Source organism: Macaca nemestrina, chromosome 2 (genome assembly GCF_043159975.1).
Source record: "Macaca nemestrina isolate mMacNem1 chromosome 2, mMacNem.hap1, whole genome shotgun sequence".
In the NCBI taxonomy this organism is placed as follows: domain Eukaryota; kingdom Metazoa; phylum Chordata; class Mammalia; order Primates; family Cercopithecidae; genus Macaca; species Macaca nemestrina.
Window position 1 is genome coordinate 107,812,051 of NC_092126.1, and position 27,657 is coordinate 107,839,707.

Here is a 27,657-nt window from a genome sequence, read left to right on the forward strand (position 1 = left end):
AGGTCTACAAAAAACACAAAAAATTAGCTGGCCATGGTGGCATGTGCCTGTAATCCCAGCCATTCGGGAAGCTGAGGCATGAGAATTGCTTGAGCCTGGGAGGCAGAGGTTTGCAGTGAGCTAAGATCGTGGCACTCCACTCTGCACTCCAGCCTGGGCAACAGAGCGAGACTCCATCTCCAAAAAGAGACTATTTGGAGTATATTTTGGGCTCTGAAGGAATGTTTGTTTCTTCATACCTGGGGAAGGAGCTTGTGCTACGAATCACATCACTATGTAGAGGAGTCCACGCCTGCGATACACAAAACTGATTCTTTTTTTTTCCTTTTTTTTTTAAAGACAGGGTCTCTTTCTGCTGCCCAGGCTGGAGTGCAGTGGTGTGATCATGGCTCACTGCAGCCTCAAACTCCTGGGCTCAAGCAATCCTCTTGCTTCAGCCTCCATAGTAGCTGAGACTACAGGCATGTGACACCACAGATAATTTAAAAATTATTTTTAGAGATGGGGCCTATGTTACCTCAAACTCCTGGCCTCAAGTGATCGATCCTCCCATATCAGCCTCCTAAGTAGCTGGGATTACAGGCATGAGCCACTAAGCTTGACCTCCAATCAATTTTTGATAAAGATGTAAAAGCAGTTCAAAAGAGGAAGGGTAGTCTTCTCACCAAATGCTGGAGCAATTGGACATCCACAGGCAAAATAAGGAAAACTGACCAAAACCTTGCCTCTTGTACACTTGAATTCAAATGGATCAGACTTGGCCGGGTGTGGTGGCTTACGCCTGTAATCCTACCACCTTGGGAGGCCTAGGCGGGTGGATCACGAGGTCAGAAGTTCGGGACCAGCCTGACCAACATGGTGAAACGCCGTCTCTACTAAAAATACAAAAAATACAAAAAAAATTAGCTGGGCGTGATGGCATGCACCTGTAATTCCAGGTACTCAGGAGGCTGAGGCAGTAGAATCGCTTGAACCTGGGTGGTGGAGGTTGCAGTGAGCCAAGATCGTACCACTGCACACCAGCCTGGGCAACAGAGTGAGAACTATTTGCCTCATCCTAGATCCTAAAGGTTTTCTCCTGGGTTCTTTTTTTTGAGTGAGACTTCTAAAAAAAAAAGGATCAGATTTAAAGTTAAGCCATAAAACTATACAACTTTTAGAAAACAACCCAGGAGGCTAGGCGCAGTGGCTTGTAATCCCACCATTTTGGGAGGCCAAGGCAGACGGATCACGAGGTCAAGAGATTGAGACCATCCTGGCCAACATGATGAAACCCCATCTCCACTAAAAATACAAAAATTAGCTGGGCATGGTAGCGCATGCCTGTAGTCCCAGCTACTCAGGAGGCTGAGGCAGAAGAATCACTTGAATCCACGAGGTGGAGGTTGCAGTGAGCCAAGATTATGCCATTGCACTCCAGCCTGGCAAAAGAGCGAGACTCCATCTCAAGAAAAAGAACCCAGGAGAAAACCTTTAGGATCTAGGATGAGGCAAATAGTTCTTAGGCTTGATACCTGTGATATTATGATACATATACACATTGGTTTTTATCCATGGTTCATGGCTCCTAACTCCCATAGCCCTTATTTCCTAAGTGATTAAAACAATAAGCATATCTTTTGTTGAATTATTTGGCCTTTGTCCTTGGTTCCTGAAGCAGCTTTGGAACTTCAGAGTGATAAAGGTAAGACAGCCTTTTGTTATAATATTGGTGCGTTTTAGGCCTCAGAAGCAGGACTCAAAAAATAGAACATCTCTCTCTGACCTTTTCTTGCCCTCCTTTCACCTGCTCCTTTTTCTCCCCAAGGCAGGCCATAGAAACTAAAAATACAGTCATCTTCCCCCTTTTCCGTCTTTCTGCTGGCCGTAAATTCTCTGACCTATCATATCTGATTGTAGGTCATAAGACACCCATTTCGGGAGTCCTGCCTCATACTCAGTAAGTCAAAATGCTGCATAGAGAGGCCAAGAAGAATTTGAACTAACAGCCTGAGTGTCCCCACTTAGTCTATTAATACGAGATCCAACTCTTTTTGTCCAGTCATGTTTTACATGGTTGTCCAAGCTTCAATCATGCTTATCCAATGAAGTATCCATAAAAGGTCCAAGAGGATGGGGTACAGAGAGCTATGGACAACTGCACTTGTGGAGGCTTGCAGGAAGGCGAACAAGAACTCATTCATGTGCCAGGATAGTGGTGCAACCCAACTCCACAGCAACAAAAGCTCCTGTACCCAGAACACTGCCAGACCTCCCCCTATGTATCTCTTCATCTAGTTGTTTATTGTATCCTTTAAAATATCCTTTATAATAAATTGATAAATGTGTTTCCCTGAGTTTTGTGAGCTGCTCTGTCAAATAAATTGAGCAACACAATCAGAAAATTAATCAACACAACAACAAAATAAAACACCCGGAAATAAAGCTAAAAAAACATGTACAGGATCTTAAAAGAGAAACAAAAGACATAATAGACCTGAATACATCTTAAGTATGGAAAGACAAATCTTTTCACAATGCCAATTCTTCCTAAGGTAATGTGTGGTTAATAAAATCCCAACCAAATTCCACTATCTCTTCTTAGGGCTTGATAAGCATATTCTAAAATTCAAGCAAATGAGTAAAAGGGCAAGAATAGCCACGGTAACTTTTTAGAGGTGAAAATATTTGTTCTACCTGACATTAAGGCTTACTACAAAGCTACATTAATGAAAACACTATTACTGAAGGAATATGCAAATAGTAGATAAAAGAAACAGTACATACAGAATCCTGACATGGGCTTAAGCATACATATACATTTGCTCTATGATAGAGGCAGCATTACAAATCAGTGGGAAAGATTAGACTATCCAATGAATTGCATTGGGACAACTGGCTAGCCAAATTAAAATAACAAAAAAAAAAAAAAACCCACACACCAAAAAAATGAATTCTAGTTAAAGATTTATACTAAAAAGGCACTTTCTTCATGCCCCAGGAATTTTCCTTTTAAGACTTTCCCCTGAGAGCCAGGCATGGTGGCTCACATCTGTAATTCTAGCACTTTAGGAGGCCAATATGGGAGGATCACTTGAGCCCAGGAATTCAAGACCAGCTTGGGCAACACAGCAAGACTCCGTTTCTATTAAAAAATGAAATAAAATAAGAATCTATCCTGGAAAAATAGATGCACGGTATACGGACATTTACATAAGTGTACACTACAGCACTCTATAACATAATATTGAAAACAATCTACTTGCCCAACAATAGGCCTAAAGAAAAGTGAGCCAGGCGTGGTGGCTCACGCCTATAATCCCAGCACTTTGGGAGGCCAAGGCGGGAGGATCACAAGGTCAGAAGATCAAGACCATCCTGGCTAATGTGGTGAAACCCTGTCTCTACTAAAAATACAAAAAATTAGCCGGGTGTAGTGATGGGCACCTGTACTCCCAGCTACTTGGGAGGCTGAGGCAGGAGAATGGCGTGAACCTGGGAGGCAGAGCTTGTAGTCAGCCGAGACTGCGCCACTGCACTCCAGCCTGGGCGACAGAGCGAGACTCCGTCTCAAAAAAAAAATAAAAAAATAAATAAATAAATAAAAATTAAAAAAAGAAAAAATAAAAGTGAAACTCCCTTTGCAAAATTGTGACTGACACAGTGAAAGAGATCTAACTTAACTGATTCCATCTTGCTTCTAACCTCCAAGCTGTCTTTGTTCATTCCTGGGCACAGGCTGAACTAACTTTGGGAGAAACTTATAGTTTAAACAAAGACAGTAACAGCCCTTTCCCAAAGCAGACCTCCTTCTTGCCTGGGGACTAGATTGCCTTTATAGAACTAACATTAGCCACAAGATTAGAAATTATGGTTTAGGAGTCATGCAGCTGGAAGCTACAAGATTCTGACCCTCCCTAACTGCTCCTAAGATCAGTGCCTGAGATACCGTGCAAACCCTGCACTTGATGGATTAGCTGGCACAACCCAGACCAATAAACTGGCTCATCTGATCCTGTGGCCCCCACCCAGGAACTGACTCAGCACAAGAAGACAGCTGCGACTCCCTGTGATTTCGTCTCTGACCAATCAGCACTCCTGGCTCACTGGCTTCCCCCCATCTACCAAGTTATCCTTAAAAACTCTGCTCCCTGAATGTTTGGGGAGACTGATTTGAGTAATAAAACTCTGGTCTCCCGCACAGCCAACTCTGTGTGAATTACTTTCTCTATTGCAATTCCCCTGTCTTGATGAATCAGCTCTGTCTAGGCAGCAGGCAAAGTTTACTCCTTGGGCGGTTACAAATTTGGGGGCTTGTCCGGGACTGCCCTTGTGGCTACCTGCCCCTGGTTCAGTGGCCCCCCTCCAGCGATGGATCCAGAAGGCAGCCCAAGCAGCCACCTAGTTCTTTTGGAACCGGGGGCTGATTCTAGTACTCTCTCTACTGGTGGGGCACTGCCGACCCAATGTGCACAGATTTCATAGCAATGGAGAAACAGTCCTGCGGGGACATCCCTTAACTGCAGCCCTATCACAGGGTGTCTGTCTGTAGCCCCATTGCAGGGTGTCTGCATTGGTGAATATCCTAGGCGTTGCCAATGCCTTCTTCCTTCTCCCAGCAGCTTCTGTAGCCCTATGGTGTGGTGTCTGTAGCCCCATTATGGAGTGTCTGTTTGTAGCTCCACCATGGGGTGTCTGTGTCTGTAGCACCATTGCAGGGTGTCTGTTTGGCTCCTGAGGGACTCTTTCTAACCAGTAGGAAGAGTCCTGGTTTGGAAGACTTCTAACTCAATGAGGAAGATTTAGAGGTTTCTCAGACCGAGAATAGGAGGATAGTTTAGTTAGGGATCTGATTTGGAAGGCCTTCTGTCTGCCTCACCTTTGCATGTGTTTATGTGGAAGGGATCTCAGAGGCGTTCCTGATAGAAGTCCAGCAGGTCTAACTCAAAGAACCCTCCTTATTTGTCTGGTCACATTCGATGAGCTCTAAAGAAGGCTCAACGCTCAACAGGTCTGTCTCTTGGGATGACTATCTGCTCTTCCCCTTGCCCAGAGACCCCATTGTGAATTACCATTCACAGGTTGTCCCTTCCCATCTGGAATGGATCAAAGACAACAGGGACCAACGGGAAGAAGTTTGAGCTCTGTCAGGTTGGCTTTGGGTGCTGAACAAGGTGACTAATGTTTGTTTTGTTATGTGTGTTTTGCTGGGATAGAAAATGTTAATTTGGTTCCCCATGCAGCCTGTTGGGCAAATTAAGAATCTTGCCTATGGTTCCATAAAACAGGAAAGAGTGATTTTCTTTTGTAAAGTGGCTTGAACCCCACAGCTATGGCACAGTGAGGATGGTCATCAGAAGCTGCTCCATTCTTCTGGAAGCTGCAGAGAAAAGGAGCCCAGAAACCTGGTATGCCAGCAAAAAAGGGTAAGAAAGGCTTACCAGGCAAGTTTTTGGTCTCTCTTTCTCTTGTCTGGGTAAACGTCACTATTGGTTTCTCTGCAAGGGTTTAACAGAAACTAGTCTTAGGCGGCAGCAAATCTGGTGTACTTTGCGCTAAGAATTTGTCTTTCTGTGTTCTGTAATGGAGAAAGGAGTATCACAGGATAGAATGTGGGTTTAGGACCCCTATAAGCCTGCTTCTCAAGCCAGCCTAGCAGGTTGGACAGTTACTTTTTGCTACAGGTCTCTGAAACCAATATCATATGAAATTTGTCTTGTTTTCTGTCCTTAAGAGCTTAACCTTGTGACCACATGGGGATACTTTCTCTTGGTTTCCACCATCCAGAGGACAGGAATTTTGAGGTTCGTGTCACAGCCCTAAAAATTATCTTGAGTAGTTAAAAAACTTGGCAAGCTTGAAATTGGCTTCCCTACGCTCCTTCTGGGAAGAACCGTAGAAACTGCTCATTGCTCTAACTCAGTAGCTAAGGCTTTGCTTTTATGACAATGGCAGCCTGGGTTCTATTCTCGGCTTCCGGAATGATTCCTTTCTGGTTTTTTATGTAACTTTTCCATTTATTGAGGTTCCCCACCCGCCCATGAATAGTTTCTGATTTCCCATCTTGAATTTTCCTTTCTCTAAACTACCCTGGGGGAGATTCTAAATCTTGGGGAAAAAAAAAGAAAGAAAGAAAAAAAAGAAACTGCTTATCATCTCTTTGAGACACCCGTGTGTCCATGGCTAAGTTATAACCTTAGTGAAATCTGATTAATTTCATGTGGGAAGTTACCTGCAGTAAAATTCAAAAGCCAAAAACATTGGCCGCTTGGTATGGCTAAAGTTGGGTAATAAAAAATATTTAAAGCATTTTTTTAAGAGTGCTATGGTTAAAAGCTTAATTAAAAGTGGATAAACAAGCTATAGGTATATTTAAAAGGTCTCTTCTTTTTCTTCTTGGAACTTGTTTTTCTGGAAAAAGGTTTTTTCTTCTCAGTCGACTGAATTATCTTTCTTCCTTTTGTGTGTGTGTGTGTGAGATGGAGTCCCACTCTGTCGTCCAGGCTGGGGTACAATGGCACGGTCTCAGCTCACTGCAACCTTTGCCTCCCAGGTTCAAGCAATTCTTCTGCCTCAGCCTCCCAAGTAGCTGGAATTACAGGCGCCTGCCACCACACCCGGCTAATTTTTGTATTTTTAGTAGAGACTGGGTTTCACCATGTTGGCTAGGCTGGTCTTGAACTCCTGACCTCAGGTGATCTGCCTGACTCAGCCTCTCAATGTGCTGGGATTACAGGTGTGAGCCACTGAGCCCAGCCTGTCTTGCCACTCTTAATGCACAGATGAGAGGCCCTAAGATAACTTCTGGTAGCCTGCGACTCATTGGGAAAAACAGACGAGGCACCACAGACCCTGTTTTGGGTGAAACAAACAAGCCATCTCTGTTTTCCTCATGAAACCATAGGAATTAAAAGCTGATCTCTTTCAAAATCAAAGGCTCTGTTCTGTTTTGTGTTGTGTTATCTGACGTTTTTGAGTATTGGGGTATCAGAAATTACTTCGCATTATGAGAGAGCTTTGGTGTGTAATAACTACGTATACTTTAAGGGATGGCTAAGAGTAACTACGGAGGGATACTTGATTCTGCACACTTGGATCAGAGAAGCATGCTCTTGGCCACCTGGAAGATAAGGAAACATCCCCACCTCCCACTGGGAGATGAGACTCCCATGAGAGATGGGCTGATTACAAAACGGGATAATTCGGTTTGGGTTGCCTTGCAATGAAATGCAGGGTAGAAGCACTGCACTGTCGACTGGTTACGGTAGCTCATGCCTGTAATCCCAGCACTTTGGGAGGCTGAGGTGGGCGGATCACTTGAGGTCAGGAGTTCGAGACTAGCCTGGCCAATATGGTGAAACCTTGTCTCTACTAAAATGTAGACATTAGCCAGGCATGGTGGTGCGTGCCTATAGTCCCAGCTACTCGGCAGGCTTAGGCAGGAGAATCGCTTGAACCTGGGAAGCGGATGTTGCAGTGAGCTGACATCATACCATTGCACTGCAGCTTGGATGTTGCAGTGAGACTCCATCTCAAAAAAAAAAAAAAAAAAAAGGCAGCAGCAGCACTGCACTGTCTTCTCTAGCATTTCCCTCCTTTTGGGGATCCAGGAACCAGTATAAAAAGGCGCCCTTAATTTTGGGGATCCGTCTTTGCCTTCAGCTGCTTACTTGCTGCTTATGTGGCCCTAGAAACACATGCTTTCCTGGCCCTGTTCCTCCAACGGCTCAACTCTGAAGCCAGTAATCCAACCAAGAAACTGGCAAATGAAAAATCTTACAAGGGCTGAATCTTCTGTGTGTTTCTACACGTTGTATGTTTATATACAAAAGAGCTCTGATTGGCTTAGGAAAGTAAGCGCTTAAATCAAATATTTTGTCAGAAAAATTAAAACTTTTAATGCCTTTTTGTTCACGTGACTTTAGTATTCTTTTGGAAATAAAGACAGTTTTAAAGATAAAATAAAATGTCTTGAAAATGGAGACATTTGGTCTAAATTAAGATATCAGATTTGCCAAATGCTTTAAGGTCAAATTGTTTCTTTGACTTTTGAGAATTGTTCAATTTATCTATTTTGGAGCATTAGATTATAGACAAGGCCTTGGGACATATGGAGAGCCATGCCCATTAGCTATGCTAAAAAGAGTCAGACCTTATCGTCATTTCTGTCTGATATCCTAGGCTCCACCCCAAATACATAATTAAAATCGCTTGCTTGGCTGGGCACAGTGGCTCACGCCTGTAATCCCAGCACTTTGGGAGGCCGAGGTGGGCAGATCACGAGGTCAGGAGTTCGAGACCAGCCTGGCCAGCATGGTGAAACTCCGTCTCTACTAAAAAAAAAAACAAAAAATGAGCTGGGCACGGTGGCATGCGCCTGTAGTCCTAGCTACTCGGGCAGCTGAGACAGCAGAATTGCTTGAACCCAGCAAGTGGAGGTTGCAGTGAGCCGAGATTGCACCATTGCATTCCAGCCTGGGCAACAGAATGAGACTCCGTCTCCAAAACAAAAAATCGCTTATCAGGTTTTCCACTAAAAATAAAATTTGCTAAGAGTTAACATTGTAACATTTAATTGAGACCACTGGAGAAACAGTTTTACATACAAGGTGTGTAGAAAATGTGTTTTTGGTAAAAGATTATAAGAAGGCATGGGAACATGGCTTTTGTTAAAGGGAATGTAATTTTGTCCATTTCAGAGGGTTTTAAGGATTGTCTTCACCTAAAAGAGGAATGGAACAAAACTGAAGGTTTAAGCAAAGTGAAAAGGGTTTGTGAAGGGTTGATCCTGTAAAAATTCTGTGGGTATAAACAAGTTGGCTAAGATTCAAAAGAAATTATTTAGCTTTTTTCCATAGGTTAAAAAATTAAAATCATAGTGATGTGGGGCCAAAATCCAGGCCCATGTGTCCGAATAACAGGGTTTTCTTAGAAAACTGATCTGCTGTTTGATGGAAAATTGTAAAGGGGTCTAAAAAGTTTATGAAAATCTTATCTTATGGTCAAACTAATTAAAACTGGATAGAGATACAAACTTTTATTTAAAAAATTAGCTTTAGGCCGCGCACTGTGGCTCACGCCTGTAATCCCAGCACTTTGGGAGGCCAAGGCGGAAGGATTACCTGAGGTTGGTAGTTCAAGGCCAGCCTGGCCAACATGGTGAAACCCCCTCTCTACTAAAAATACAAGAAATTAGCTGGGTGCAGTGGCGCGCGCCTCTAATCCCAGCTACTCTGGAGGCTGAGGAAGGCAAATCGCTTGAACCTGGGAGGCGGAGGTTGCAGTGAGTTGAGATCACGCCACAGCACTCCAGCCTGAGCTACAGAGCAAGACTTTGTCTCAAAAATAAACAAACAAAAAGTAGCTTTAACATTAAAGATGCATTAATGCAAAAATGAAATTTGGTTTTCTCTTTTGAAGATTTTTAAGTAATGTTAAAAGATAATAAAAGGGTTTTGTTTTCTCCTTTGGGTAAATGGCAGGGAAAAAAAGGAGAGAAGAGAGATTCGGTTGGCCTCATGCTATGTTCATTGGGTCTTCTTTGGAAAGCTAAGTCTCCTCTATCAGAGTAAAGGTTTTTCTTTTTAAAATTTTTTTTTTTGAATTTTGGCCAAATGAATGATTTGTGGTGACCTGGGATTCTATTTTGTGATATCCAGTGTTTTAAACCTTTGCTAATTGACAAACTTTCCAAAATCAAATTATAAATTATGTCTCTTTCCAATCTAGAATTTTAGATATTCGGTCCTCTAAAGTCCAAAAATGGCATTTGGCTTCTTTGGTACAAAAATCATACAGGAAGCACTGCCAAATATAAAATGGTGTTTGGCTTTCTTTGGCCTAGATGTGTGCAAGTGTGTTATTAGTATATGTTCTGAAATTATGTAAAACCCCATAATACTAATATGACTTAGTATATGTTATCAGTAATAATTATAATTATGTTAACACACTGTATGCCATGGAGGTGGCAAATTTCCTTGTCAATCGTGTCTTTAACTGTGGCTGCCCTAAAATGTTTTTGTCATCCACAGACAATTGTCTCATTTTGGTCCTCTTTAAAATATGGTTTTATAATCTGGTATAAAATTTAACAGGTGCTCTTAATGCAGGATTCTGATTAATTAACTCTGGAGATTGTAATATTAGAATAAACACTTTCAAATAGAAGAATGAATGGTGTTTGGTTTACTTGGGACTGTGTTTAAATATGTTATCAGTATGTGTTCCAAAATTATGGGAAACTTCTATAATGCTGACATAATTTAGTGTACATTATTATAATTGTTATGTAAAATTGTTGTACGCCACAGAGGTAACCAAAATTCCTAGTCAACTGTAGCTTTCATAGTGGCTACAGATTTTTGTCATCCACAGATATTTTGTCTTGCTTTGGTCCTTTTCAAAAGGCAGTTTATAATCAGATGTAGGACTCTAAGTGCCAGTCTCAGATAACTTTAAAAATTGTGCTATTGGAATAGAGAATAAAACAAGCTCCTAGGACTCTCATGGAAAGTTAATGTGTTAAACACTGCTAAACCTTTTGTTTTCAGAGTTAAGATAACTTATTTCTTTAGAGCTATTTGCAACTTTTAACGAGTAAAATATTCTCCTGCGAACAAAATTTGAAGCATATTTGTTCCTTTCTACCTGATTTATCCAGAATTTGGAAACTATTTGTGAATATTCTCAATGGCAGTACAGTTCATTGAGTAAGTGCCAGAAGAATCTGTTTCCTTTTGTAACAGGACACAGCTGAAGAAATCATGCTTCCTTTAAAGAATCAAAGTTGACTTACAGAGCCAACTAAAGCCTGCTGGGGAATCTGGCCTCATACCTTGCCCACACAGTCTCCGTACAAGGTTCCTGACGACCTGTGGTAAGTAAAGAATGTCACTTTCTAACAGGTCCAGGAACCCCAAGTTACCTTGGGACCTGAAGAGGAGAGGAATTTGCCCAACTCACAGGTATTTGAGAGTACAAACCCATGGCTGGGCTCGGCTTTTAAAAAGTCTTAACTGAGAATCTGCATGGAACAGAGTTCTATCAAAGCCAACTTAAAAAGCCTAAGTGAAAAATAATATTCTTGGGGCACTTTATGCAAACAATCAGGCCAAGCACAGTAAGACTAAAGTTTATTTTGTAAACAAATCAGTTCTATCAAGATTTGTTTTTAATAAAAATGGGGACTGGAGAGAGAAAATTATGCTTCAAAACTATAGTACAGTGTTGTTCACTGTTCCTGAGGCTTTTTCTCTGCAGTTTAAACTAAATTCTAAATTCTTTGTGGGTTAGAAGTTCCCAAACTAATACTTTCAAATCTTTGCTTTTAAAATTGGGAATTGTACTCCTCATCCTAGGACTCATTCTTTACCTTACAGTAGGCTGTTTCACATAAACACTGTAGTAAAATTACAAATGAAAATACTAATGTTGTCATGCAAGCCATGAACGCCTGGCCAGGCCTGCAGGAGTACACTCAGACAGTTGCAAAGCAGTTCTACTCTTTTCATGTTGGGGTTCACTCCCATTCCCACTATGTCCCCTGTCAGCAGGAAGAAGCCAGAGCAATCAACGGTCTTTTCCCACCTTCATAACCTACATTTTATTAAGGTGTCATAAAACCCAAAGGGAGGCACTGAAACTGTCATTGCAAAATTATGACTGAGACAGTGAAAGAGATCTAACTTAACCAACTCTATCTTGCTTCTAACCTCCAAGCTGTCCTTGTTCATTCCTGGGCACAGGCTGAACTAACTTTGGGAGAAACTTATAGTTTATAGTTTAAATAAAGACAGTAACAGATCTTTCCCAAAGCAGACCTCCTTCTTGCCTGGGAACTGGATTGCCTTTATAGAACTAACATTAGCCACAAGATCAGAAATTACAGTTTAGGAGTCATGCAGCTGGAAGTTACAAGATTCTGACCCTCCCTAAACTGCTCCTAAGATCAGTGCTTGAGATATTTTGCAGATCCTGCACTTGATGGATTAGCTGGCACAACCCAGATCAATAAATTGGCTCATCTGATCTTGTGGCCCCCACCCAGAAACTGACTCAGCACAAGAAAGACAGTTATGACTCTCTCTGATTTAATCTCTGACCAATCAGCACTCCTGGCTCACTGGCTTCCCCCAACCCACCAATTATCCTTAAAAACTGCTCTGCAAATGCTGGGGGAGATTGCTTTGAGTAATAATAAAACTCCAGTCTCCCCCACAGCTGGCTGAATTACTTTTTCTCTATTGCATGAATTACTCTTTCTCTATTACAATTCCCCTGTCTTGATGAATCAGCTCTGTCAAGGCAGCAGGCAAGGTGAACCTCTTGGGAGGTTATAAAAGTGAAGCATTTGGCCAGGTGCAGTGACTCATGCCTGTAATTCCAGTATTTTGGGAGGATAGTGAGAGTCTGTCTCTTAAAAAAAAAAAAAGTATTTTATAGGATGAAATACTCACACACCTAAAAGGAATGTACTAGAATTGTTATACATCAACATAACTGCTTCACCATATGCCAGGTGATAAGGCTCTGTAGCTAAGGTTACAAGGCAACTAGGTGTCACCCAAGGAAGAGACAGTGTATGACTTGAGGTCACTCAGAAAAGACACCACCCCCACCTAGCTCAAGAGATACAATGTTTACTTATGGAGACAGAGAGTGCACAAGATCCAGCCACTTGCAATGTGTTGGTCCCTCATGGCCAGCAGAACCACTCAACAGTCTACACAGGTGGTGTGTGTATACACGCTTCATATTGCAGTAGAAGGACCTTAAATCCCTCCTCTGTGGGGTCTGAAATGCAGAAAGCTAGGAGCATGAATGAGGGCTACTGATTCATGCACTTAGAACAAAGGAGGCCAGGCACGGTGGCTCATGCCTGTAATCCCAGCACTTTGGGAGGCCAAGGTGGGCACATTACCTGAGGTCAGGAGTTTAAGACCAGCCTGGCAAACATGGTGAAACCCTATTTCTATTAAAAACACAAAAATTAGCCAGGCGTGGAGATGTATCGCTGTAATCCCAGCTACTCAGGAGGCTGAGGCAGGTGAACCACTTGAACCCAGGAGGTGGAGGTTGCAGTGAGCCAAGATCATGCCACTGCACACCAGCCTGGGTGACTGAGCAAAACTCCATCTCAAAAAAATAATAATAATAACAAAAACAGTAACAAAAACAAAAAACAGAATAGAGGAGTACATCAAGTGCAGAAAAACAAGATAGTCCCTCACAAGATGTTAAACCCAGCAAAGGTTGTGAGGACTCTTTCACTCTTTCGTAAGGAAATGTTTTGGGCCCAAGGCCACTCTTTTTTCTCACTCTGTCATCCAGGCTGGAGTGCAGTAACACGACCATAGTTTACTGCAGCCTCAAACGCCTGGGCTCAAGTGATCCTCCCACCTCAACCTCCTGAATAGCTGAGACTACAGACATGTGCCACCCTCACCCTGCCTTTTTTTAACAGATAGGGCCTCACTATGTTGCCCAGGCCAGTCTCAAACTCCTGGCTTCAAGAGATCCTCCTGACTTGGCCTCCCAAAGCACTGGGATTACAGGCATGAGCCACAATGCCTGGCATCCAACGACACTCCTACACAGCCAAGTAAGGAGAGAGAAACTGTGCATGACTGCTTTTCCCAACAATAACAAAAATATGTGCTAAGTTTAAAAGCACATCCTAAGTATGAATTGTTTTTTTTTTTTTTTTTTTTTTTTTTTTTTTTTTGAGACGGAGTCTCGCTCTGTCGCCCAGGCTGGAGTGCAGTGGCCGGATCTCAGCTCACTGCAAGCTCCGCCTCCTGGGTTCACGCCATTCTCCTGCCTCAGCCTCCCAAGTAGCTGGGACTACAGGCGCCCGCCACCTCACCCGGCTAATTTTTTGTATTTTTAGTAGAGACGGGGTTTCACCGTGTTAGCCAGCATGGTCTCGATCTCCTGACCTCGTGATCCGCCCATCTCGGCCTCCCAAAGTGCTGGGATTACAGGCTTGAGCCACCGCGCCCGGCCGTATGAATTGCGAAAAAGAAAATGTACAATCGTGTGTGTATACACATGTATGTGAAATGTACCTATAACTACTCAAACAAATTCTAAAAGCCTGGAAGAATTTACAAAAACTCTTACTGGTGGTGGGGATAGGAAGGTAGAGAATTGCTTTTTTTTTTTTTTTGAGACGGAGTCTTGCTCTGTGCCCCAGGCTGGAGTGCAGTGGCGCGATCTCAGCTCACTGCAAGCTCCGCCCCCTGGGTTCACGCCATTCTCCTGCCTCAGCCTCCCGAGTAGCTGGGACTACAGGCGCCCGCCACCACGCCCGGCTAGTTTTTTGTATTTTTTTAGTAGAGACGGGGTTTCACGGTGTTAGCCAGGATGGTCTCAATCTCCTGACCTTGTGATCCGCCCGCCTCGGCCTCCCAAAGTGCTGGGATTACAGGCTTGAGCCACCGCGCCCAGCCGAGAATTGCATTTAAAAGCAACTTTATATTTTTTTGTCTTCTATTTCCTAAAAGAAAAGTAAATTGAAAAGCAAGTATTAGAAAGCATAGTTATACTGTCATTTACAATTTAAAGCAAATGAAAAGTAAAGCACAGTTTATGTATACACATAAAAGCTCCTAAGCCTCACTACCAAAGTGTTTTTAGTCATGATTTCCTCTGGGAGGTGAGATGACAGGGCTCTCCTTCCTTATTTGCCTATATTGCCTAAATTGTTACCCATTACATTTATAAACAGCAAAGTGATCAATAATTCTGCTTAAGAAGCAAAGCAATTGAGTAGCAACTCATAGGACTGAAGATGGCAGAAGCACAGTGGAAGGGACAGCACATTCTTGAGGGGGGACTTGAGCACAAACAATGGCTTCAGCTCAAGCAACTACAAAAGGAAGTTCTCCAGGTGAACAGATGTAAGGGGGAAAAAAAAAAAAAAACAGGCAAGTGAGGTGGAGAACAAGAAGAGCAAAATGCTACCAAAACAAAACATGCAAAACAAAAAGGCAAAACAACAAAAAAAACCTATCCAGAAAGAAAACAGAAACAAAGAAAAGTAGTAGCCAGCAACAATGGAAGAAAAAAAATAAAAGTTGAAGAAAAAGAGAAATACAGGTAGTGCTGCCATTAATGTTCCACAGACACAGGATCAGCTGACTGTACGAATCACCTGCATCCAGAATTTCTCCAATATGACTCTTGGTTCAGTCTGGAGAGCATTCTCATCAGTATCTTCTTGTCCCTAAAAGCTTCTTTATCTAGGAGTAAAAGTACCCAGACATTATTGGTGGAAAAGACCCATCAGTAACAGCCATCAATCTACTCCAGGCTCCAAAAATGCCCATAAATAGTCACTGAATTGACAAACTGAAGACTCACGAGACAAGAACTGGAGAGTCTACAAAAAGTGTGAGATGGACAACAGGTCTCAGAACTTGTTGCAAAGTGGTCCCACTACCCTGTGCACAAAGTCACAGATGAAGGTCATATCCCCTGATAATGTTGACCCCTTCCATCTCCCACCACTGTGAAGCAAATGTAAAAGGAGTGACACTTATGATATTAAAACAGAGCCACCACCTTCTACATTTGCTCTGAACTAATACCTATCCAATGTCCTCTGTGCTCAGCAAGTGCTGCTAATACTGTCACAAGAAATGACAGTAAACTAAGATGTGAAGACTCACGCTAGAAGGCATGCAATCATCCTACAAAAACAAAGAAACTACAGTCCTACTCTAAGGGCCAAGGAGAGGCAAGAAAAGAGCTACATTAGGGATCACACATGCTGAGGAAGCTGCTACAGTTCTGGCAGAGAACTGAGGCCTTGCTGTAAAAAAAGGGAGTGGAGAAAGAATAAGTATTCAAAGAAAAAAAAAAGGGAAAATGAAAGAAGAGATAAAGTAAATAAATGAAGGCCTATAAAAGGAGACTCGAAGACTGAAAAGCAGTGGGAGCTTCAGGACCAAGAGGAGCAGGCTCCAGCCTCGGTGCTGCAGGCTCCAGCAGCACAAAAGGGAAGGAGAAACACCTTATCAGGAGAAAGCTGAAAAACAGAAAAAGGAGAGAGACTTTCATGGCCAAACTTGCAGAACAGACAGAAGAGAAAGAAAACCAAAGTACAAAAAGAACTAAAATGCTGCTAAAGATGAAGATAAATCTGGCAATTAAGTTAAAGAGAAAGAAATTGAGGCCAGAGAGAAACACTTTTAAGAAATGTACCCAGTGAAAAATATCAACGGCACTGACCAAACTCAGGAAATTGACACCCACAGTCAAATCAGCTCCAAAAATAAGTCTCCAAGCAGGACGTTCTGAAGCAGCTGCTGCACAAATGTCCAAAAGGGTCAGTGACTTTTTTTCCCCCCCAACACCAGCTAACTTCCAGATTTTTGGAGGGGGGTGGGGGAACAAGAGTTTCACTATATTGCCCAGGGTGGTCTTGAACGCCTGGGCTCACATGATTCTTCTGCCTCAGCCTCCCGAGTAGCTGGGATTATAGGCACATGCCACCTTGCCTGGCAGTAATGTATTTGTAAAGAGGTGATGAGAAGACTAACAGAAAAGTCAGAGCGAATGCCTGTGAATATAGTGAGGATTCCAGTTCTTGAGTCAAAGAAAGTTTAGCCCAGCCTCTGCAATCATGAACATGAATAAAGCTAAGACCTCATGGGCCTCTCAAACTCTGAAGCAAAGACCCAAAGCATAGTGAACATAGCTACCCCAGCAGATAGCTGAGCCTGCCAATGAAATTCAGGTATCTTAATGCCACAGGCTTCTCCCAAGTCCCAACTAGCTTTTGAGGATAGAAGAAAAGCTTCACTTATCTTCTTGCTGAGATTATATCACAATTACACTGAGGACTGGGAAGGAATCTGAGCTGGATCTTATTCTCAGGACTCTCCCCCCAGAGCTTTATACCTTAACCCAGTTTCATTCCCACAAAGAAAATGGCTTTGAAAAGAACAGGGAAACTTCAAACCAAGATCTTGATACTTTTCAAGGAGATTTTCTTCTGTTACGTTGTTTCTTCACCTCATGGCCAATGTAATTTCTTTGTTTTCCTTTTAATGTCCCCATGAACTAGTCTCTTATTTTTGTGTTTTCCTACCAGTGTAAGTGTATAGAAGGTATATAAACTGATACTAAGCAAACAAGTTTCTAAGATAATCACAACTTAGGAAAAAATGCAGGCTGGGCCGGGCGCAGTGGCTCACGCCTGTAATCCCAGCACTTTGGGAGGCTGAGGCGAGATCACCTGAGGTCGGGAGTTCAAGACCAGCCTGACTAATATGGAGAAACCCCGTCTCTACTAATACAAAAATTAGCGGGCATGGTGCTGCATGCCTGTAATCCCAGCTACTCAGGAGGCTGAGGCAGGAGAATCGCTTGAACCCAGGAGGTGGAGGTTACAGTGAGCCAAGATTATGCCATTGTACTCCAGCCTGGGCAATGAGACCAAAACTCCATCTCAAAAAATAAAAAATAAAAAATAATGCTTTCAGTATATATTTAAAGCCTTAAAATAATATTTATATTCATTTACCAATTAAGAAATAAACTCATAATGGGAGTGCCCAAAATTTGATTTCTAAATACTACACTATTCTCCAATTAAAACAAACAACAACAAACAGGGATCCTTGGAGAAGTGACTGATGCCAGGCCGGAGAGCAAAATATAAGGGTTTTGGGTACCAGAAAACAAAAACTAGGGAAGGACTGGGAAAAAAAAAAAAAATCAGGCAAAGGGACACAGCTCCCAATAGTCAAAGAGCTACAATAAGTTCAGCAATAAAATAACAATAGTACTGCATTCTAGGGCAATGAATAAGTATCCAAAGCACAAAATAATATAACTGATTGAATAAATAAATAACAGGGGAGAAGGGACAGCTCTTCCTCACAAAGTATTCCAATGAATACTTTGAATGAATGAGAATCATATGTAAGTATCCAATGAATGCTTAGAAGAAATGAAGGAAAGAGAAAGTCAAATCCCAACACCACAGTAGTCATTGCTGTAGGCAAGATCAATCAATCAATGCTACTTAGACCAAAGTTCAAAGAGAAACTATCTCATTTGCAAAGCAGTAAACTATCTTCCCCCAAATAATTACTGATGACTAGGAGAAAGACAGTAAGGTTCGAGTGGTAAAACTTGACAGAAAACTTGAGATGCAACCAAATTGAGGGACTTTATAAAAATACAAATACAAGGCCGGGCGCGGTGGCTAAGGCCTGTAATCCCAGCACTTTGGGAGGTCGAGGTGGGCGGATCACCTGAGGTCGGGAGTTTGAGACTAGCCTGACCAACACGGTGAAACCCTGCTTCTACTAAAAATACAAAATTAGCTGGCGTGGTGGCGCATGCCTGTAATCCCAGCTACTCTCCTGCCCAGAGGCTGAGGCAGGAGAATCACTTGAACCTGGGAGGCGGAGATTGCGGGGAGGCGGAGATTGCGGTGAGCCGAGATCGAGCCATTGCACTCCCACCCGAAACTCCGTTTCAAAAAAACCAAATAAAAAACACTTCTTCAAAAGTGTTTTGAAAGACTAAGTAACTGTCACAGATTGAAGCAGACCAAGTAAACATGACAACTAAATGTAATGAGGAACTCTAGTTTGGATCCTACAATGGAAAAAGAACGTTAAAAAAAAAAAAAGATAAACTTTTAAAAGCCTGCAGTTTAATTAATAGTACTGTACCAACGTAAATTTTTTAATTTTGATGAACATGCTATGGTAACCCAAGATAGCAACTTTAGACAAACTAGGTAAAAGGTGTAAGAGAACTCTAAAATGTTTGCAACCCTTTGTAAGTCTACAATTATTCCAAATAAAAAGTCTGTCGGCCAAGCACGGTGGCTTATCCCTATAATTCTAGCACTTTGGGAGGCCGAGGCAGGTGGATCACCTGAGGTCAGGAGTTCAAAAGTAAAAATACGAAAATTAGCTGGGCGTGGTGTCGCATGCCTGTAATCCCAGCTACTCGTGAGGCCTCGTGAGGCTGAGGCCGGATAATTGTTCGAACCTGCGGGGGCAGGGGGGCGGCCGAGGTTGCAGTGAGCTGAGATCACGCCACTTCACTCCAGCCTGGGTGAAAGATCGCTAACTCTGTTTCAAAAAAGTTTGTCTTATCTTAGATTGCAAAGTTCCAGTCATTCAGTCATCATTTTTATCTGATTTATTTCCATTTTAGGTATTACAGGTTTTGTTCTGGTTTTTTTGAGATGGGGTTTCACTCTTGTTGCCCAGGCTAGCATAGGATGGCGTGACCTCCGCTCACTGCAACCTCCGCCTACTGGATTCAAGCAATTCTCCTGCCTCAGCCTCCTGAGTAGCTGGGATTACAGGTGCCCGCAACCATGCCCAGCTAATTTTTTGTATTTTTAGTAGAGATGGGGGTTTCACCATGTTGGCCAGGCTGGTCTTGAACTCCTGACCTCAGGTGATCCACCCGCTATGAGCCACTACGCACGATCAGGTATTAAAGATTAGCTTAGCAAGTGGCTCCTAAAAATCGAGGACATTTAATACTGTCGATTTTTATCTACCAATTTGGATTCCTTCTTTCATTAATTTGGCATATATTTATTGAGAACCTACTACATGTTCCAGTGCTGCCTTGAGGCGCGTATGAGGAGACAGATACCTGGTATGCTAAAAAGTGACAAGTGATACATGGTAAAATAAAACAAGAGCTGGACACGGTGGTTCACACCTGTAATCCCAGCATTCTGGGAGGCTCAGGCAGATCTCCTGAGGTCGGGAGTTCAAGACCAGCCTGACTAATATGGTGAAACCCCGTCTTTACTAAAAATACAAAAATTAGCCGGGCGTGGTGGCACACGCCTGTAATTCCAGCTACTCGGGAGGCTAAGGCAGGAGAATCATTTGAACCCGGGAGGCGGAGGTTGCAGTGAGCCGAGATTGCGCCACTGCACTCCAGCCTGGGCAACAAAAGTGAAACTCCGTCTCAAAAATAAATAAAATAAAATAAACAAGAAAAAAAAGAAATTTAAGATTAGGAAGGAAAAAAATAAATTCATAAATTCAATCTTACAGAACACCTAACGATTCGCCTGAGAATCACAGAAATGTACTTTCACATTGTTTCTAGTACAAAATATTGAAAATTGCAAAATATAGTGTTATGTTTTACTATAGTTTACTCTCTGACATCGTAGACTGCATATGCACTAATTCTTCCTGGATACGAGAAGTCACAGAAAACCTACTGGTGGAATACTTGCCATTTTTCATGCTTTTTGTCAGTTTCCTTTTTAAGTGCATACTGAGGTTTATCTTCAAAACATTCTCATCTTTTCGGCTTACAGTAAGACTTTTTTTTTTTTTTTCCTAACCAAAATGTGTCTGCCTTTCATTAAGATAACATAAAAGAGCAGCCTAATTCTTTGGTCCCTGAATATGCACACACATGCATGCACACACACACACACATGCACACACACACGCAGACACACACAACACATGGAGGCTCTCTGAAACTGCTTAATCAAATTACTGCTCAAACCACTCCCTGGCACTTCCTCGCAAAACAACCAACCTAATACTGAGTTTTCAGTTTTGCACTGCAAGCAGTTTGAAACAGAATAACATTCTTTCCTGGCCACCACTTATAAATTCGGAAGGAGACAATTCTCTGATCTCTTAGGCCTGTGCAAGTCTGAGTGTGCTACAATCGCTGTAGGTTAGAGCTCTGCCTTTGTTTAAAAACTGCATTTTATATACTAGTTATTTCATTGTGAAAGATAATCACCCTAACAAACAAGATTTTGCTATTTTTCTGCACAAATGTCACTTCACTATTTAGAGCTTCATGTAAATGTGTCTTACAGAAAATAAACTGCTAATATGATTTCTTAATTATCCTCGAAAAAAAAAATGTTTTAGTGGTGTCATAATGCCAGCACTAATTTTAGCCAAAATACGAACAAATGCATTCTACAAATTCAGGAGATTATGATTTTTAAAAAGCAGTAGTATGGATGTACATAATGTCAGTGAATTATACACTTCCAAATGGTTAAATGGTAAACGTTTATGTATTGTATGGCAAATGTTATGTGTATTTTGGCATAATACTGTTTCCTCACAATAATACTAACAAGTTTTTTAAAAAGCAATGGCACGCTCTCATTTCATAATATATATTTATGGATGTCAGTGTGCAGAATTATGCACAGATATTTTAAATGTCAGGAGGCCTGGAGACAGATTTCAGGATTGCGGCTACTTTTACTTTTCTTCTACTTTCCCGTGTTATCTAATTGTCTCTGATAAATACGCTTTATTTGCATAATTGGATGAAATGAGAATGCCCGGAGAATCCAGATTCTCTACCCTGAACGCCCGGGAGGCAAAGAGGTTCTCTATACGCCCTCAGCGTGGCAGGGGCGGGATCCACCGCCAGACCCCAGCCACAGGCGCAGCCTCCAGGCTGGGCCCCGTCCGCCGCCCGAGCAGGCCCGAGGATGCCACGGCCTTCGGGGAGCCCTGCGCCCGCAATGCCGCCACCCCCACCCCCGCCCCCCGCCAGGCCTCTCACCGACTCTCGCCGCCGAGCGACAATCGGTCCACCCGCCGCCACCGCAGCCACCGGTCCCGCGCCTACCTCCCGGCGGCTCGAATCGCGCACGCGCGTCACCGCCCCAGGCCCTCCGCGGCCTCTCTAGGAAACTGGGAGGCCCAACGTCTCTGCTTCTCTCCGGCTCCTGTGCAGCGGGCGGCGGGGTTTGCCCAACATCTCCCACCACCCTCCGCTGGACTTCCCTTCTACGCTCCGTGGACTTCCCTTCCACGCTTGGATGCCCAGCCGCGCCTGTTTTCTTACATCCCTCCTGTCGTTTCTGCGGGACTGCCCTGAAGGCCTCTTTCCCTCCAGGGAAGAAAGGGATCCAAAGCTAGGAGTGAAAATAGAGCCGGCAGTATCTAGCAGACTACTTCTGGCCAGGAGAAGGGGTTAAGGGAGCCACTCATTCTTCGCCTGGGTACCCTTCAAAGAGGGGACCCAGATGCTACGGGAAGCTAGGTGCCAGAACTCCTGCCTTTCCAAGACGAGCTCATCCCCATCATCACCATACCCAGGAATACCTGTTCATAACCAGCCCAGATGTGCACCATACTTTAGCTTCCCACGGCCTTCACTTGTTTTCTCCTGTGGGTGAATTCTAACTATGCTCACCTGGTGAGTGAACAATGATGCCATTGCCCAATAATATGTGGAATCTGGGAGGAGTAGGTTGGGAGGGTGGAAGGGCTGCTTGAAGAGGAGGTGAAGCAACATGGAGAGGTTGCCCACCCCCTGTAGGAGCAAATGTCATCTATTGCCAGTGCCAGAGAACCTTGAGGGTGCACAGCCAAAGCCATAAGGCCATATGCTGCCATTGGAGGGCATGCTGCAAGCTGCTGTCCTGGTAGTCCTCTGGTCTATGCTTCCTAGTGGTAGGCTGCAACATGTTGCTAATTGATCTTTCAGATAGGCATTCATGATGCCCATCTGTGCCCTGAGGCTTTGCTTTACTCATCTGATCCACCCCTTTTTAATGCTCCAGTCACCAAAGATGGAAACAGAGAATAGATCCTGAACACCAGGGAGATGGTGGTGAGGTGATAGAGAAACAGACGACACATTCAAACAAGGTAAGTGGGGAGAGCTCACAAGGGGCGATGTACACAAAGTGGACAGGGTTAAGGAAATGCAACACGGGGTGGTGCAGCATCCCATGGCTAGCAACATTTAGAAGCTATTCTCACCCCTAGGAGCAGGCTACTTGAGAGAACCTGTGGCTTTCAGTTGAGGGCTACATCGAAGCCATAGTCCAGCACAAAGGAAGCTGGGATAATAAATAACCTGAACCCAGCTCTCTTCTGATCTCCTGCCAGGGCTTCCCATTGGCCCAACCCAACTGGAAGCCAGAGGGCAATCCAGGAAACTCAGTCTCCCAAGTGTCACAGCAGGGTTGAGGACTGAGACTGAATATGGAGGGGCAATTGGAAAATATCCAACACATGCAAAAAGTAAAATAGAAACTGCTTGTCAATGCCTAATTTGTCCATTAATTTCCACTCGATATAATGTTCTTGAGTGATTCAGAACCACCCATAGTGGTGAGAAGAGTTTTCAAGTTATGTTTCAGAACAAAATTTTCCCATCATAGAAGAGTTTGAGCAGGTTCTATGTGTTTGGGATGTACTTACTGGATGTTTTTCAACGTGATAGGTGGTTAGCATAGATAGCACCCACATTTAGTGTGATCAAACAGATCAACCAGATTGGCTTCACTAGCACTTGCCAAGTTTGGGGAGCAGCCACTGGGACTGCAGCTCTGATTTTAAGACCTACACAGCTTCTTGAATCTCAGAGCTCTGCTAATACCTGATTTCTCTGAGTGTCACACCACTCGAGCCTATAACCATGAGGTTTCTTCACTTTTCTGGTAGGAGGCATATTCTTGCTAGCTGTACTTCCTGAGCACTATATACTCTCTTTCAGATCGGGGCAGTTTGCTTAGTAAAAGCCCTAGGTAAGATTCTCAAATTCTCATGTGCATATGAATACAAATCACTTGGGATCTGGTTAAACCGTAGATTCAAATTCAAGAGGTCTGGGGAGGGACCAACGAATACTTTTAACAAACTTCCAGGTGTACCCATGTTGCAGTTCCTGGACTACACTTGGAGCAGCAAAGAACTGTGCATGTAAATCAGTGGTTCTTAACTTTGCTGCAGATTAGAATCCTCCTTAGAGCTTTTAAAAAGTCCATACCTCATATCAATTCAACCCAAATCTTTGTGGGTGAGACAGTGACAAGCCTAGATTTTAAAATCTCCAGATGATTCCAACATTTGAGAACCTGGGAGTAGATTATCCTTTTACCCTGATTCCTTGCTACATGTAAAAACCACATGCTAAAGGATTGTATGTTCATTTGCTTCTTTGTTTTGGAATTTAAAGTGCATCAGGATTCTGCCTTTCAAATAGAAGGGGGAAATTTCCTCCTTAATTTTTTTCTTCTTATTTTGAAATGGGGAAGAAAAACTTGGGGTGTTGAGATGGGGATCTGGAATGTGACTTGAGAAAAGAGACAAGATGTTAACACTGAGAATCAGCTGTGGGCAAACTGGCCTGGTAGGATTTTCACTCCTTTTCTGGCCTCAAATTCAGCCCCTTCTCTGTAGTTTGAGGGAGGGGGGTTGAAATATTAGGATGAAAATAAAATAGGGCAATGTATCTGAGGATGGTGATTACTGTGATCCATTGGAATAGGGTACTCTCCTAAAAGAAAAACACAGAACAAATGTTTAAACAGTTAAATTATGTGTAATTGTGGCCATTTGAAATATATTACATATTATATTACATCGTATAATTAATCTTCTCTGAATTCCCCCTTCTGTCTCTAATTTTAAGATACTGAAAAATATATTTTAATATGAGATTTTAGAAGGTGATCCAATTTTAAATGAATTTTAAAATTATCATTTATATCAAAAAAATACTGATGCATTAAGTAGTACTAATGAAGGACTTAAAATGAAAAATTGAACTCAACTCCCTCCTCCACCTTCCATCTTTTTCTGCAGAGGATATTCCTTGCATCTGAACATAAAAGTAGAGAAAGAGAGAAGATCAGGAAGCCAGGAGGGAATATACATGAGGAGTTTAAACTTTATTGGTAATAGAGGGGGCAAAAGAATCTTTGAGTCAGGCCATAGCCATGAGGAAGAAAAACTATGGAATCTTTGTTTACATGCATTGCTATACCTCAAGTACTTAGAACAACACTCACTTACATAGTATGTACTCAATAAACATCTGTTGACTAATCAATCTTCTCTATATCTAACCCAGGCCCTTAGGAGGTTTCTATTGTGATAATAGCCAAATCCTCAAACAGGCCAGATTTAGCTGGTATGATAACGAAGTCCCCTCTGCTTTAACCTTTACAAGGAAAGTAATCTGAAATAACTAATGCCAACCAGTCTGCTTTTGGTTCCCTATTTTTGCTTTATTTGGCCTTTTTCTGCTCATAAAGCCAATCTACTCTGTTCAGCTTATCAGAATACCCATTCTATTTTATAGAATGAGATGTTGCCTGAATCCAGAATCACTAACAAAACCTAATTTGGTCTTTATTACTATTATTTATTTATTTTTGAGACGGAGTCTCGCTCTGAAGCCAGGCTGGAGTGCAATGGCGTGATCTTGGCTCACTGCAACCTCCGCCTCCCAGGTTCAAGTGATTATCCTGCCGCAGCCTCCTGAGTAACTAGGATTACAGGCGCCCACCACCACGCCCAGCTAATTTTTGTATTTTTAGTAGAGACGGGGTTTCACAATGTTGACCAGGCTGGTCTTGAATTCCTGACCTCAGGTGATCCACCCGCCTCAGCTTCCCAAAGTGCTGGGATTATAGGCGTGAGCCACCGCGCCTGGCCTAATTTGGTCTTTAAACTAAATTCGTTGCAATTTCATCTTTTGGCAACTGCTACTGTCCTGCCTTTTTTTCACTCGCCATTCTAATGTCAAGTGTTTTTTATCACATCACTAAATAATCTTCAAAATTTTATTTTTCCTCAGGGCCCTGAAGTGATCCTCCTCCTGTTCACTGACTTCCATTGCCGAGAGAGAGAGAGAGAGAGAGAGAGAGAGAGAGAGAGAGAGAGAGAGAAGCAGGAAGAGAGGAGAGGGTGCTAGCCTTATTACAGCGAGAATGTAAGGGGAAAGGAAACAATCATATTAGTATTTGATTTCTGTAATAAGTCTGTATCAGAGACAGGCTTAGAAAGCAAAGCTTTGGCATTACAAGAGCCCATAAGGGAGCAAAGCTCTCTTACAGAAAGTCTGAGGCCGGGCGCGGTGGCTCACACCTGTAATCCCCGCACTTTGGGAGGCCAAGGCAGGCGGATCACGAGGTCAGGAGATCGAGACCATCCTGGCTAACAGGGTGAAACCCCGTCTCTACTAAAAATACAAAAAATTAGCTGGGCATGGTGGCAGGCGCCTGTAGTCCCAGCTACTCAGGAGACTGAGGCAGAAGAATGGCGTGAATCCAGGAGGCAGAGCTTTCAGTGAGCTGAGATTGCGCCACTGCACTCCAGCCTGGGCAACAGAGCGAGACTCCATCTCAAAAAAAAAAAAAAAGAAAAAGAAACAAAGTCTGGAGGTGGAAGTTCCAAGACTTGAGACAACTAATAGAATTAGTTCATGATGTGTTACCATTCCACTGGCACCAACAACTCACTCACCACCTGTGCCCCAAGCAAACCTGCTCCTCCTGCTTTCCTTATTCTCTGTCTGAACAAAGAAGTAGGAAGTATCAGTATGGGTATTGGAAGCCACATCTATCTATACTCATTCATTCTTTCATTCACAAAGAATTTACTGAGTGTGCACTATGTGCACTGGAATTTACTGCTCCAGACCTGGGGTATATCAGTCACCAGGTGTCAAGCAACTGACACCTGTTTCCACCTCCAACAGAGGAGTCCTGCTGGGTAGAGGACAGCAGAGCTTAACAATGAGTACCACCAAAAGCAGCAGTCCTACGATGGTAAGCCACTGCAGGGTTTGCAGGTTTGGGGCTTGTCAAGAAAGACAAGACTTACACAAGCACTGGATAGAACATTTTATTCATGCAGAGAAGAGACAGAGTAAGATCAGCTTCAACAGAGAGCATTGGTTCCCCACGGCCAGTGGGACTTGCCCTGCAACCAAGGCAGACAGATGGTCTGCATACACTCTTTGCGTGTTGCCTGGGAAGGACCCCATTCCCTTCCCACTGAGAACAGATATAGCAGTGGGGTTGGGTTGGTACCATATGATGCACATGTTTAAGCAGAACAAAGAAGTATATGTCAAACCTGGTACAGAAAAAGATCTTCCCAAACAAGGCAGTGAGCCCAGGACAGGGTGTGGAGGCTCTTTATCACCATGTAAGTAAAAGTTCCAAGCCCGAGGCACATGCTTTGAAACTGCAAGGGTTGACAGGCTGTGCAGGACTGTCTTTCCCAGCAGTCTACCCACTGACCCTTGCTTGGCTGCTGAAAAAGCAAATGAAAGGATACTGAATCGAGCAGACCACCATCTGCCCTGAATTTGGAGGCAAAGCTGGGTCTGATGGGGCCTGAACAACCCCTATGGATTAGGTTTGCTCACAGAATCTTCCTGTCACTTTTTAAAATGAATAACCCTTATTTTTAAAATCTATTTATTTATTTATTTTGAGACCAGGTTATGAGATTGGCTAATTTTTGTATTTTTGGTAGAGATGGGGTTTCACTATGTTGCCAAGGCTGGTCTCAAACTTCTGGGCTCAAGCAATCCACTCTCCTCAGCCTCCTGAAGTGCTGGGATTACAGGCATGAGCCACCGCACCTGGACAACCCTTATTTTTTAGAGCAGTTTTAGGTTCACAGCAAAATTGAACAGAAAGAACAGAGAGTTCCCAATTCACTCTGTTTTCATACACACATAACCTCCCCCTATAGACATCCCAAACCACAGTGGTACATTAGTTACAATCAAATATATGTGTGTGTGTGTGTGTGTGTGTGTGTGTGTGTGTGTGTGTGTGTGTGTGTGTGTATGTTTTTGTTTTGTTTTTCAGGGTCTCATTCTGTTGCCCAGGCTGGAGTGCAGTGGTACAATCACAGCTCATTGCAG

The 27,657-nt window shown here is 43.0% G+C and overlaps 1 protein-coding gene and 1 long non-coding RNA gene across 6 annotated transcripts in view; one reads left to right on the forward strand and one right to left on the reverse strand.

Moving 5' to 3' along the window:
• LOC105480308 (zinc finger protein 445) overlaps positions 1-27,657 on the reverse strand; it is a 69,447-nt gene that overhangs the window by 15,266 nt on the left and 26,524 nt on the right. For 2 of the 5 annotated variants that reach the window (XM_011738952.2, XM_011738949.2), the window contains exon 1: positions 21,538-21,641. The exons of 2 other annotated variants lie outside the window; for them this stretch is intronic. The gene's annotated coding sequence lies outside the window, so the exon portion shown is untranslated. Of the gene's footprint in view, positions 1-15,136; positions 15,225-21,537; positions 21,642-27,657 lie in introns of those variants that run through there. One more of the 5 variants, XM_011738950.2, reaches the window with a different exon arrangement.
• Positions 21,603-27,657, forward strand: part of LOC112426430 (uncharacterized) — a 56,250-nt gene continuing 50,195 nt past the window's right edge. The window contains exons 1-2 of the long non-coding RNA XR_003017729.2: positions 21,603-22,176; positions 22,544-22,631. This is a non-coding gene — a long non-coding RNA (uncharacterized lncRNA). The remainder of the gene's footprint in view (positions 22,177-22,543; positions 22,632-27,657) is intronic.